Source organism: Oryctolagus cuniculus, chromosome 12 (assembly GCF_051225735.1).
Source record: "Oryctolagus cuniculus isolate XC-2025 breed Fujian yellow rabbit chromosome 12, ASM5122573v1, whole genome shotgun sequence".
NCBI classification, from domain to species: domain Eukaryota; kingdom Metazoa; phylum Chordata; class Mammalia; order Lagomorpha; family Leporidae; genus Oryctolagus; species Oryctolagus cuniculus.
Genome location: NC_142878.1, coordinates 12,632,103 through 12,646,572, shown reverse-complemented (window position 1 = coordinate 12,646,572; position 14,470 = coordinate 12,632,103). Strand labels below are relative to the sequence as shown.

Below are 14,470 nucleotides of genomic sequence, written 5' to 3'. Positions count from 1 at the left end.
ACAAAGGCAATTTCTTCATTCACATTGAATATTTACATCCTTTTGTTTTTTAGTTGGATTTGCATTTCTATTCCATGTCCTCCTAGAACTTGGTTGTAATCTTCTTGAAAATCATTTACTGATCATCCCATCATATGTCTTTTTGTTTGTATATAGTATACCTATGAAAATATGCACATACATCACAAAATATTTCTTGTCATTATTTAAGTCATTAATAAGGCAACCAACAAGACAAATGGAGTATAAGAGCTTCGGAATAACTAATATAATAAAGTCAGTTGGGAAAGAAATACATGCAGAAATGGAATGCTAAGTTAACTCTCCATCAATAAAAACAATACCCTTCTTTGTGTTTATATTTTTACTAAGCAAATAAGTTTATTTCTGCAGGTTCACCTTGAACATCACAGGGGTTCACACCTTCTGCATTTTTATCAGCTGTGAATTATTAGATAAATATTTATGATACTTCTCAAGACTTTCAGAATAGAATCAAGCAGACATATTGTCAGTGTTCCAGTAGAATATCAAATATTCAGGAAGTCATCATTTGTTTATGACAGTTAGCTAAAATAAGGTGGCTGACAAATTATGAGTGCCATCTTAAGGTGCAGCTTTTGGCCTGGTGTGGATAGCGTGAGGACATCTGTGGGAGGCAGCTTCAGATGTGGTTCCCAATCCCCACTGCCTCCTTGTGTTGCGTGTAGACTGGACCTAGTGACTTGCTCCTAACAGACAAGAGATAGCAGAAGTGATGGGCTGTCACTCCCGAGATCAGATTACAAATATTGGCTTCCCTCTTGCTCTCCCTCTCTTCTCACTTGGTCGCTCTGATGAAGCCAGCTGTCGTTCTATGATTGCACATATGGGAAAGCCCCTGGGACAAGGATCTGTTAGCTAAACAGTCCTGAGGAAGCATCTTGCCAGCAGTCACACAGGTGAGCTTGGAAGGGGATCCTCCCTAGTGGAGCTTGCAGAAGGGGCAGCATCTCTCATCCACATTTTGAGTACAGCCTCCCAAGAGACCGAGCCAGATTGCCTCTGATACTTAGCACAGAAACTGTGAGACTCTGCATATGGATTGTTTCAAATCCCTACATTTGAGGGTCACTGACTTCACAACAATAAGTAATTAATATAGTACCTGTGAAAGTTGGGAGTGTTGAATGCACTTGGATATGTGCTTTCCAGTGGAGCTGCCATTCATCTGTATCTCTATCTCTTGTCTTCCTTCTCCCCCTTCTTGTCTCCCCTCACCCCATTCTTTTTTCATCTTCCTCTCTTAATTCCCATTCCGTTGGAGCTCCCCTGTTCTACAGCTGGGATTACATCCTTGGCCATTGATTAGAGAGCCTTAAAATCAGAGGCAATTTATTTGTGGGACATTGTGTATTCCAGAAAGAAATACTCTGTCCTTTGCCAATAGCAACAGAGTGTTCTGTGTTGAAATCGGTTGCTTCAAACTTGCTGTGACTATTTCCTCCTGGGCTGCATTGCTGCTTCTTTGGTCTTGAGCCAATGTCTAGTGTTTGAAGAAAATTGGTTTTACCATTATTTCTTCAGGGGAGTGGACTAATAAATTTTCTGCCAAAAAATAAATGCAGTTTCTTCCTTGACTCAAACAGCTGATCCTGGAAGTTTAGACTTCCTAGTCCTCAGTTTCAACATATAAACAACCTTTTAAAGTTCTTGTTTATATGACATAGAAATTACCTAAAGCAAATCTTTCGAAAGGGTGGAACTGCAGAGGGTTTTATTAGTTTCCCAAATGTGTTAGTTGTTTTCTAAGCATTTCATTTCAGAATAGTTTAAAAAAATTGTGAGGTAATAATGTAAATAGTTCCCAAGAGTCCCTCACTCCATTTCCATCTCATTTTAGTATTTTGTCACAATTAATGAACCACACCCAGCTTCCCCTACTTCCCAGATCTACCAGGTGTATTATTTTGTTTATACTTGCAGATAATATGTAGATAATAACAATAGCATTTATAATTGTACTGAACTTTTTTGGTGTTCCCTGTGTATTTGGCACTATGCCAAGTCACCCCTCAACAACCATATTGAAATAGAAACTGCCACACACGTGTTGAAGGTCAGCAATGAAAACCAAGGGCTAGAAGTCAGTTTTCCCAGACCTTTTCAGAATGCCTGCATGGGTTTGTATTTGTATAAGTATTTCTAGTAACTAAAAGTAAAAACTCAAGTAACTACTGAAGAAAGCAATTAACAGAATAACCCATTAGGTCATGAAGTCACAAGAATATTATGGAAACCTGAGTGGGCCATCCTCCACTGTACTCCCTGGCCACAGCAGAGAGCTGGCCTGGAAGAGGGGCAACCGGGACAGAATCCGGTGCCCCAACCGGGACTAGAACCCGGTGTGCCGGCGCCGCAAGGCGGAGGATTAGCCTATTGAGCCACACCGCTGGCCTGAAATTATTTTGTTTATTTTACTTATGAATGTCCCTTTGTTCTAGCACCATTTGTTGAAAAGTCTGTCCTGGGCCGGCACCTCGGCTCACTAGGCTAATCCTCTGCCTTGCGGCACCAGCACACCAGGTTCGGTTGGGGCGCCGGATTCTGTCCCGGTTGCCCCTCTTCCAGGCCAGCTCTCTGCTGTGGCCAGGGAGTGCAGTGGAGGATGGCCCAAGTCCCTGGGCCCTGCACCCCATGGGAGACCAAGAGAAGCACCTGGCTCCTGCCATCGGATCACCGCGGTGCGCTGGCCGCAGCGCGCTGGCGGCAGCACACCAGCCGTGGCAACCATTGGAGGGTGAACCAACGGCAAAGGAAGACCTTTCTCTCTGTCTCTCTCTCTCACTGTCCACTCTGCCTGTCAAAAAAATAATAAAATAAAAAAATAAAAATAAAAAAAGTCTGTCCTTTCTCCATTGGATTGCCTGTGTGCCTTTGCAAAAACCAGTGGTCTGTTTTCTGTTCCACTGATATTTGTGTCTGTCCTTTCACCAACACTATGCTATCTTGACCACAGTGGATTTATAATGAATCTTAAAATTGGGTAGTGCGAGTGCTCCAATTTTTTCTCTTTTGATATTGGTTTGGCTAATCTAATTCCTCTATCTTTCCTTTGTACATTTTAGATTCAGCTTATCTCTGTCTACAAAGAATCCTGCTGGGATGTTGACTGGGATTTCATTGAATTCATAAATCAATATGAGGATAACTGACATCTTCACTGTATTATATCTTACAGTCCATGGGAACAGTACATGTATTTAGGTCATCTTTGAAGTCTTCTGTCTGAATTTTGTGAATTCCTTCCAGAACTAATCTCCAGAATGTGCCCTTGCTCTGCTGTTCTCCCAGTGTATTTAGATCCTAAGTTGAAAGACAGACGCAGAGATCCACAGATGGGCTAACAGACAAATGGCAGGTTACAGAGAGAGACAGATAATACAGAAATACATACTGACAAATCACACCCAGAACATACACGATGGAAGAAAAGGGAAGGAGAAATAGAATGGCAGAAGCAGAGGTAGAAACATAGATGGAGGTAAGACGGACACATGACAGAAACAGAAAATAGCGGAAAAGGAAGGCATGCTGACAGTTAGATAGATAGATGAAAAGAATATTTTTATTTAAGTCTTTTGAAGATTTACAAAATTCTATGAAAGATGTGGTAGCCTCCCAGTGTATAGATGAGGAAACAGACCCACAGGGATTTAGTGATTTTCCAAAGACACTCCCCCATACACACACCTGAGACAAGTAGCAGCCAGAGTCCAAAGCCAGCTCCACCTTTCCCCAAGGTCTGCACCAGTACAGTCTCCTTGGTTCTTCAACCTCCAGTCCTTGTTCACTTTTGCCTTCATTCTTGGACCCAGGCCCCCGTCATGTCTTTTATATCTGATTTACTGCCTGCAGTGGGAAATGATGCTTAAGCTATGCTTTATTATAGCAGCACAAGGGCAGAGAACTTAGAGGCCCATAAAATAGAAGCAACACTCATGCTGCCTCCCTCCCAGGGCACAAGCTCTAATAGGCCATCATGGCCACAGAAAATGCATCTTCTCTAGATGTTTGTCTCTGCTCAAGCTCTTTTCCTTCTAGTATTGTTTAATTACACTGCAACACATGGATATTCTCACATGCCTCAGAGAAATCTTCATCTTGACAGCTAGTCCAGTTCATTTCCTGGATGTACTTGATTTAGCCAGTCTCCCGCTGACAAACCAATACTTTTTGATATCTCTGGCTGTGCTGCAAGGGACATCCTTAGACATCTTCTTTGTGCTCATGAGCTGGGTTGCCTCTAGGGAAGATACAGAGAGGGAGATTTGCAGAGTTACAGGATGTAAAAGTTAAAATTACATTGGTTACTGATAAAATGCCCTCAGCTGAGCTCACTGCCAGCCCCAAATACTCCCAGTGGCAATGTTAAAAATTATCTATTTCACCTTACCTTGATACTTTCTTTTTTTCACCAGTCTGGTTGGGGGTGTGCTGTAGTTAATGGTTATCTTATAGTTTAATTCACATTTTCTTTATTATTACTAAGATTGATTCTCCATTTGTTGATTGGTCATTTGAGTTTTCCATAAATTTCACATTCATTTAATGTGCCAGTTCTTTATTGATCCATGTGTCTTTTTATCATTTATTGGGAGCATTCATCATGTATTCTAAAGACTAATCACTTGTTTATCATATATTTTCCAAAATCTTCTCTGATGACATTTTATTATATTTTTGTCATTTAGGACTTTGTTTATTACCTTTGGTATTTGCTATTATCAATTTTACTAAAATGATTTATGTTTATTTATTGTTTTATGTATCTGAAAGGCAGAGTGATGAGTGACAGAGGCACAGAGATCCTCCATCTGCTTGCTCACTGATTCAGCTTCCCAAATGCCCACAACAGCCAGGGCTTGGCCAGGCCAAAGCCAAGAGTCAGAAACTCCGTTCAAGTCTCCCAAGTGGGTGGCAAGGACACAGGTGTTCAAGTCATCATCTGCTGCCTTCCAGGCTGAGCATTGGTAGGACACTGGATTGGAAGCTGAGGCAGGACTTGATCCCAGGCAGGTGGCCCATGGGGCAACTTAACCTGCTGCACCACAGTGCCTGGTCCCAAACTTCTTTTTAACAGACTGTTACTTTTTACAGCTTCAGAGGGTTTATACATTGCTCTGGACTAGCCAAACATTGGGACAAATATTTTCCCAAATCTGTATGCTTTCACACGAGACAACTGTATGTCTCTCCATTTGTTAACCCAGTGTGGTCAGCAGAGAGAATTCATCTTTACAGGATTCTTCCTGTAGCTTCACCATTCCTTGGGATCTCAGATCTTCCTCTAAAACCACTATAATGAGCTAATAAATTAGACATGGAAGTGGGGATCCAGTGGAAGGTTTGGGGCCATTTCTGGAAGTAGCCCACATCATTTCCTCATCACATTCCCCCAACGTGGAACTTGGTCCTATATTCAAACCTTACTGCATGGCAGACCAGGAAATGTAACCCAGAAACGTGAAGGAAAGTGCTGTGGTCACATCAAGAAAGGTCTCCAGTATACTTTCTTTCCTTTCTTTTTTTTTAATTTCTTTTGTTGTTGTTGTTGGGATTTTTTTCAGTATGCATATCTTTCTCATTTTTAATTTTTTTAAAATTTTTACTAATATAAAGAGAACCAAATTCATAGATACAATTCTAAGATAACCATACTTCCTGCTCCCTATTAAGCCTATGATTATAAAGTAAATTGAAATTATTTTATTGCAAAAGTTAAAAGAAAAAAAGGAAGAGATCTCTGACATTTCATTGAAATATAGTATACATATCAAGAAATGTACATAAGTTCAGATAAATGAGTTATTTGGTCATCTGGTCAACCAACGCCCAAATTAAGAGCAAAGCATTGCTAGTCCCCCAGAAGTCTTCATTATTCCCCCATTTCTTTTTTTTAGCATGAAAAATAGGACTTATTGGCATTTGCATGGTATGATTCAGTGAAGCACTATTTATAGCTATATCAAATGATATGACTTTCACACAATTTTTATACTCTCTATATAAACTACCACAAGTAAGAGAAAACGTGGTATTTGTATTTTTGGGTCTGGCTTCTTCCACTTAAGATAATGTTCTCCAGTTGCATCCATTTTGTTGAAAATGTCAGGATTTCATTCTTTTTTTATAGATGAGTAACATTACATTATGTATATCAAACACATTTTCTTTATTCAGTCATCAGTTGATGGACATCTAGCTGGGGCCTATATCTTAGCTGATATGAATTGAGCTGCTGTGAACAGGGGAGTGCAGGTGAATCTTTCATAAATTGGTTTCATTTTCTTTTGAGATATTCCTAGGAGTGGAATAACTGGATCATATGGTAAATCTATTTTTAGTTTTCTGAGGCATCTCCATGATGTCTTCAGCAGTGGCTATACTAGTTTCCAGTGCCACCAACAATGTGTACCTTTTTCTCCACATCCTTGATAGCATTTATTGCTTATGGATTTTTGGATGACAGTCATTCTAACTGGGGAAAGGTCATATATCACTGTGGTTTCTATTTGCATTTCCCTGATGGCTTAGAGAATCTGACCATTTTTGTGTGTCTTTTAGCCATTCGTATTTCATCTTTTGAAAACTGATATTTTCCCATTTCTTAACTTGATTTTTTGTTGTCTTTGAGTTCCTTGAGCTCTTTATATGTTCTGGATATTAATCCTTTATCAGATCCATAGTTTTCAAGTAATTTCTCTCTTTCTGTCAGTTGCCACTTCACTCTTTGTCAATTGGTTCCTTTTCTATGCAAAAACGCCTTAGTTTGATGTGATCCAATTTCCTAGTTTTGCTTTTGTTACATTGCTACTGGGGTCTTATCCAAGAAATTTTTGCCTAGGCGAATGTCTTAAAGCATTTTCCTTATGTTTCATTCTAATAATTTGATGGTTTCAGGTCTTAGGTTTAGATCCTTTATCTACTGTGAGTTGACTTTTGTACAGGGTGCAAGGTAGAATCTGGTTTCAAACTTCTGCATGTGGAAATCAATTTTACCAATGCCCATTTGTTGAACACATTGTCCTTTCTCCAAGGAGTGATTTTAGCTCACTTATTGAAAGATTGGTTGGATACAGTTGCATGGATTATTTTCTGGGGTTTCTAATTCTGTTCCATTGTTCTACACTTCTGTTTTTATGCCAGTACCAGGCTCATTTGACTATAATAGCCCTGTAGTATGTCTTGAAATCTCTTGTTATGATTCCTCCAGTTTTGTTATTGTTGTTTAAGATTGCTTTGATTATTTGGAATCTTTTGTGTTCCCATATGAATTTTAGGATTTTTTTTCTAGGTCTGTGAAGAATATCATTGGAATTTTGATTGGTATTACATTGAATCTAAACATTGCTTTGGGTAGTATGGACATTTTTATGATATTGATTCTTCCAAATCATGAACACGGTTGATCTGTCCATTGCTAAAAGTGGGGTATTGAAACCCAAATTACTATTGTATTGGAGTCTATGTCTCCCTTTAAATCCATTAACATTTCTTTTAAATAGCCAGGGGCCCTCTAGTTAGATGCATATACATTTATAAAAGTTACATCTTCCTGTTCAATTGATCCCTTAATCATTATATAATGCCCTCCTTTGTATCTTTAAACAGTTTTTGTTTTATAGTTTATTTGTTTGGTATTAGGATGGCTATACCAGCTCTTTTTTGGTTTCTGTTAGTATGGATATCTGTTAGCATTATCTTTTTCTATCCTTTCACTTTCAGTCTGCATGCATCTTTGTTGGTGAGATGTGTTTCTTGTACGCAGCAAATAAATGAGTTTTCTTTTTTAATCCATTCAGCCATCTGTGTCTTTTAACTGGAGAGTTGAGAGCATTTACATTCAAAGTGACTACTGATAAGTAACAACTTTGCCCTGCCATATTTCCATTAATAGTCCTATTTTTTACTTTTGGTTTCCATTGTACTCTTCCTGAGCGATTTCTACCTCCACCTTCTTTCAGAGTGATGTTCCTGTTTCTGGGTTTCTGTGTGTAGCACATCCTTGAGCATCTTTTGTAAGGCTGAGCTGGTAGTTACACATTCTTTTAGTTTCTGTTTGTTATGGAAAGTCTTTATTTCTCCTTAATTCATAAATGAGAGCTTTGCAGGGTACAGTAGTTTGGGTTGACAGTTTTTTTCTCTTAAGACTTGGAATATATCCACCATTCACTCCTAGCCTGTAGGGTTTCTTATGAGAAATCTGCTGTGAGTCTAATTGGATACCTCTGAATGTGATCTGGTGTTTTTCTCGTGTACATTTTAGAATCTTTTCTTTATGTTTTACTGTGGAGAGTTTGACTACAATGTGTTGTGGTGAAGATCTTTTCTGGTCGTGTCTATTTTGAGAGTTCTGTGTGCTTCCTGTACTTGGATGTCCCTTTCTTTCTCCAAATTTGAGATGTTTTTTGTTAGTATTTCATTTAAAAGGCCTTTTAATCCTTTCTCTCTTTCAATTCCTTCAGGAACTCCTAGGACCATATGTTGGGTCATTTTATAGTATCTTGGAGATCTCCAACAGTACTTTTTTTAGTATTCTAATTTCTTCTCTTTTTTTTTTTTTTTGGTCTGACTGTAAAATTTCCAGAAATTTGTCTTTCAGTTCCGATATTCTTTCTTCTTTCTTGCCTACTCTATCATTAAGTCTTTCCACTGTTTTTTTATTTGATCTATTGAATTCTTCATTTCTTTTATTTCATTCTACTTTAATATCTCAATTTCATGAGAAATTTTCATTTATTTCATGAGTTTGCTTCTGATTACTTTTAAGTAATTGTGGATTAATTTCCTGAATTCCATTTCTGGCATTTACTCAATCTCTTCATCTTCACCTTCTATTAGAGGTGTTGTAGTGTTCCTTTGAAGGGCTTATACTGTCTTTCTTTTTCTTATTTAAGTTTCTTCCTTTGTTTTTTGGCATTTGAGTAGTTTTTTGGGGGGGGGCGGTCTGATTGCTTTTATCTTTGGTTTGTATCTTTGTGGTTTAGTGGAACATCTATACTTTCAGTGAATACCAAGAGGAGTGTGCTGAGTATGGCCTGGTTGCTCTGTTCAGTATTCCAGGGTGGAGCCAGTATCCAAGGTAAGGCCCTCATTGGGCTTTGTAACTCTCCTCTGGTTATCTGGACGGAGGAGAGTATTCACCTCTGTTGGTGTGACCCACCCTCTCCTCACAGCTGTAGGACACCCCAGTGTTAGTCCCTGGTGTGTTCAGCACTAGCTTGCACTGCTTAATGAATTGCATCTTTGATGTGTGTTGTCTTTCCTGTGAGCACGCTTCCCTCTGTTATGTGCTGCTATGGGTCTGTGGATCATGGGCTAGGCACAGAGCCCCTGCCTATTGGAGTCCAGCTCACTTCTCAATGGTGATGGTGGGTACAAGCTTTCGATAGGCAGGGCTTCCCTTTGCCATATACTTGCATGAAGGCGAAAGGAATTCTTCTGACTTGTTACGTTGCTCACTGTTTGGGTCAGGGGGTGAAGCAACCTCCACTATTGTTGGGTGCACACGTGGAAGGCAGGGGCAGGCGGCAGCCACCTGCCTGCATCCAAAAATTTAAAAAAAAATAATTAAAAAAAACTTAAAAATAAAAAGCCAAAGGAGCAGAATGGCTTCTCCCAGCTGGCTGCTGGTCTCTGCAGAGTGGGTAGTGGGGAGGAAGGTGAAACACCTCCCTATTTGTTCATTTATTTTTTTTCTTTTTTTTTACTTTTATTTAATAAATATAAATTTTGAAAGTACAACTTTTGGATTATAGCAGCTTTTTCCCCCGATAACCTCCCTCCCACCCAAAACCCTCCCATCTCCCACTCCCTCTCCCATCCCATTCTCCATCGAGATTCATTTTCAATTATCTTTATATACAGAAGATCTATTTAGTATTTACTAAGTAAAGCCTTTTGAGTTTGTCAACTTCGATCTTATTTAGACAGGGCCATAGTCAAAGTGGAAGTTCTCTCCTCCCTTCAGAGAAAGGTACCTCTTTCTCTGATGGCCTGTTCTTTCCACTGGGATCTCACTCACAGAGATATTTCATTTAAGTCTTTTTTTGACAGAGTATCTTAGCTTTCCATGCCTGAAATACTCTCATGGGCTTTTTAGCCATAACGAAGGCCTTAAGGGCTGATTCTGAAGACAGAGTGCTGTTTAGGACATCTGCCATTCTATGAGTCTGCTGTGTATCCTGCTTCCCATGTTGGATCATTCTCTCCTTTTTAATTCTATCAGTTAGTATTTTCAGACACTAGTCTTGTTTATGTGATCCCTTAGACTCTTAGTCCTATCATTATGATCAATTATGAACTTAAACTGATCACTTTGACTAGTGAGATGGCATGGTACATGCCATCTTGATGGGATTTAATTAGAATCCCCTGGCACGTTTCTAACTCTACTATTAGGGGTAAGTCCGATTGAGCATGTGCCGAACTGTACATCTCCTCCCTCTCTTATTCCCACTCTTATATTTAACAGGGATCACTTTTCAGTTAAATTTAAATGCCTAATACTTGTGTGTTAATTAAAGAGTTCAATCAATGGTATTAAGTAGAACAAAAAAATACTAAAAGGAATAAAGTAGTAAATTATTCCTTGACAGTCAGGACAAGTCATTTTTTCTCATAGTGTCCATTTCACTTCAACAGGTTTCCTTTTAGGTGCTCAGTTAGTCATCACCAATCAGGGAGAACATGTGATATTTGTCACTTTGGGACTAGCTTATTTCACTCAGCATGATGTTTTTTCCAGATTCCTCCTTTTTGTTGCAAATTACTGGGTTTCATTTTTTTTACTGCTGTATAGTATTCTATAGAGTACATACCCCATAATTTCTTTATCCAGTCTTCAGTTAATGGGCATTTAGGTTGATTCCATGTCTTAACTATTGTGAATTGAGCTGCAATAAACATCAAGATGCAGGCAGCTCTTTTATTTGCCAATTTTATTTCCTTGAACCATTAAGACATAGAAAACCTAAACAGATCCATAACTGAGTCAGAAATTGAATCAGTAATAAAGGCCCTCCCAACAAAGAAAAGCCCAGGACCAGAAGATTCACTGCTGAATTCTACCAGACATTTAAAGAAGAACTAACTCCAATTCTTCTCCAACTATTCAGAACAATTATTGAAAAAGAGGGAATCCTCCCAAATTCTTTCTGTGAAGCCAGCATCACCTTAATTCCTAAACCTGAAAAAGATGCAGCAGAGAAAGAGAATTACAGACCAATTTCCCTGATGAACATAGATGCAAAACTCCTCAATAAAATTCTGGCCAATAGAATACAACAACACATCAGAAAGATCATCCACCCAGACCAAGTGGGATTTATCCCTGGTATGCAGGGATGGTTCAACATTCGCAAATCAATCAATGTGATACACCACATTAACAAACTGTAGAAGAAAAACCATATGATTATCTCAATAGATGCAAGAAATCATTTGATAAAATACAACACCCTTTCATAATGAAAACTCTAAGCAAACTGGGTATGGAAGGAACATTCCTCAATACAATCAAAGCAATTTATGAAAAACCCACGGACAGCATCCTATTGAATGGGGAAAAGTTGGAAGCATTTCCACTGAGATCTGGTACCAGGCAGGGATGTCCACTCTCACCACTGCTATTCAATTTAATTCTAGAAGTTTTAGCCAGAGCTATTAAGCAAGAAAAAGAAATTAAAGGGATACAAATTGGGAAGGAAGAACTCAAACTATCCCTCTTTGCAGATGATATGATTCTTTATTTAGGGGATCCAAAGAACTCTACTAAGAGACTATTGGAACTCATAGAAGAGTTTGGCAAAGTAGCAGGATATAAAATCAATGCACAAAAATCAGCAACCTTTTTTATACACAAGCAATGCCACGGCTAAGAAAGAGCTTCTAAGATCAATCCCATTCACAATAGCCACAAAAACAATCAAATACCTTGGAATAAACTTAACCAAGGACATTAAAGATCTCTACAATGGGATTTACAAAACCTTAAAGAAAGAAATAGAAGAGGATACCACAAAATGGAAAAATCTTCCATGCTCATGGATTGGAAGAATCAATATCATCAAAATGTCCATTCTCCCAAAAGCAATTTACAGATTCAATGCAATACCAATCAAAATACCAAAAACATTCTTCTCAGATCTGGAAAAAAATATGCTGAAATTCATATGGAGGTGCAGGAGACCTCAAATAGCTAAAACAATCTTGTACAACAAAAACAAAGCCAGAGGCATCACAATACCAGATTTCAGGACATACTACAGGGCAGTTGTTATCAAAACAGCATGGTACTGGTACAGAAACAGATGGACATACCAATGGAACAGAATAGAAACGCCAGAAATCAACCCAAACATCTACAGCCAACTTATATTTGATCAAGAATCTAAAACCAATTCCTGAAGCAAGGATAGTCTATTCAACAAACGGTGCTGGGAAAACTGGATTTCCATGTGCAGAAGCATGAAGCAAGACCTGTACTTATGCCTTCTACAAAAATCCACTCAACATGGATTAAAGATCTAAATCTATGACCTGACACTGTCAAATTATTAGAGAACATCGGAGAAACCTTGCAAGAGCCTAATGGCTCTGGCTAAAGCTTCCAGGACTGTACTGAGAAGTATTGATCACTGGGACTAGTGAGATGGCATTGGTACATGCCACCTTGATGGGACTGAATTGGAATCCCCTGGTATGTTTCTAACTCTACCGTTTGGGGCAAGTCCGCTTGAGCATGTCCCAGATTGCATATCTCTTCCCTCTCTTATTCCCACTCTTATATTTAACAGGGATCACTTTTCAGTTAAGTTTCAGCACTTAAGAATAATTGTGTATTGATTACAGTATTCAACCAAAACTATTAAGTAGAACAAACAAAAAAATACTAAGAGGGATAACATATTAAGTTGTTCATCAACAACCAGGTGGTCAAATTCTGTTCACAATTGATCATAATGATAGGACTAAGAACCAAAGGGATCACATAAACAAGAATAGTGTCTGCAAATACTAGCTGATAGAATAAAAAAAAGGGAGAGAACGATCCAACATGGGAAGCAGGATACACAGCAGACTCATAGAATGGCAGAAGTCCTAAACAGCACTCTGGCCTCAGAATCAGCCCTTAAGGCATTCAGATCCGGCTGAAAAGCCCATGAGAGTATTTCAGGCATGGAAAGCCAAGACACTCTGGCAAAAAAACAAAAACAAACAAACAAAAAAACACCTAAATGAAAGATCTCTGCGAGTGAGATCCCAGTGGAAAGAACGGGTCATCAAAGAAGGAGGTACCTTTCTCTGAAGGGAGGAGAGAACTTCCACTTTGACTATGACCTTGTCTAAATATGATCAGAGTCAGTGAACTCAAAAGGCTTCCATAGCCTTGGCTGCTCATGACAAGAGCCTAGGGTGATTACTGATGCCATAAACAAGAGTGTCAATTGGTAAAGTCAACAACAGGAGTCACTGTGCACTTACTCCTCATGTAGGATCTCTGTCCTTAATGTGCTGTACATTGAGATTTAATGCTATAACTAGTACTCAAACAGTATTTTTCACTTTATGTTTCTGTGTGGGAGCAAACTGTTGAAATCTTTACTTAATGTATGCTAAACTGATCTTCTGTATATAAAGAGAATCGAAAATGAATCTTGATGTGAATGGAAGGGGAGAGGGAGTGGGAAAGGGGAGGATTGTGGGTGGGAGGGACGTTATGGGGGGGGAGCCATTGTAATCCATAAGCTGTACCTTGGAAATTTATATTCATTAAATGAAAGTTAAAAAAAAAGAAAAGTATTGATAAGAATGGACATCCTGTATGGTTCTGGATCTTAGAAGAAATGCTTCCAGTTTCTCCCCTTTCAATATGATGCTGCCTGTATATTTGTCATTTATTGCCTTGATTTTGGTTTTTTTTTTTTTTTTGTGGTATGTTCTTTCTATACTCAATTTTTAAATATTATTATCATGAAAACATATTGTATTTTTCAAATGCTTTCTCTGTATCCATTGAGATAATCATATGGTTTTATCCTTCCTTTTGTTTTTCGTGATATGTCACGTTTATTGATTTGTGAATGTTGAACCATCCCTGCATTCTTTGGATAAATCCCAGTTGGTCTGGGTGGATGATTTTTTGATGTGGTGTTATATTCAGTTAGCTGTAATTTGTTGGAGGATTTTTTCATTTATGTTCATCAGGGATGTTGGTCTATAGTATCTTTCACTAGTTTTGGAATTAAAGTAATACAGGCCTCACAATGAGTTTAGAAGTGTTCCCTTCCTTTCAATTGTTTTGAATAGTTGAAGAAGAAGTGGGATTATTTCCTCCTTAAAATTTTGGTAGAATTCATCACTGAAGTTATCCAGTCCTGGTCTTTTCTTGTTGGGAGGCTCTCTATTACTGATTAAATATCAGTCT

General features: G+C 38.5%; 1 protein-coding gene across 9 annotated transcripts in view; it reads left to right on the top strand.

The window, feature by feature from the left end:
- The window catches only part of OTUD7A (OTU deubiquitinase 7A), a 384,176-nt gene that overhangs the window by 195,436 nt on the left and 174,270 nt on the right, over window positions 1-14,470 (top strand). The gene's annotated exons all lie outside the window — the stretch shown is intronic.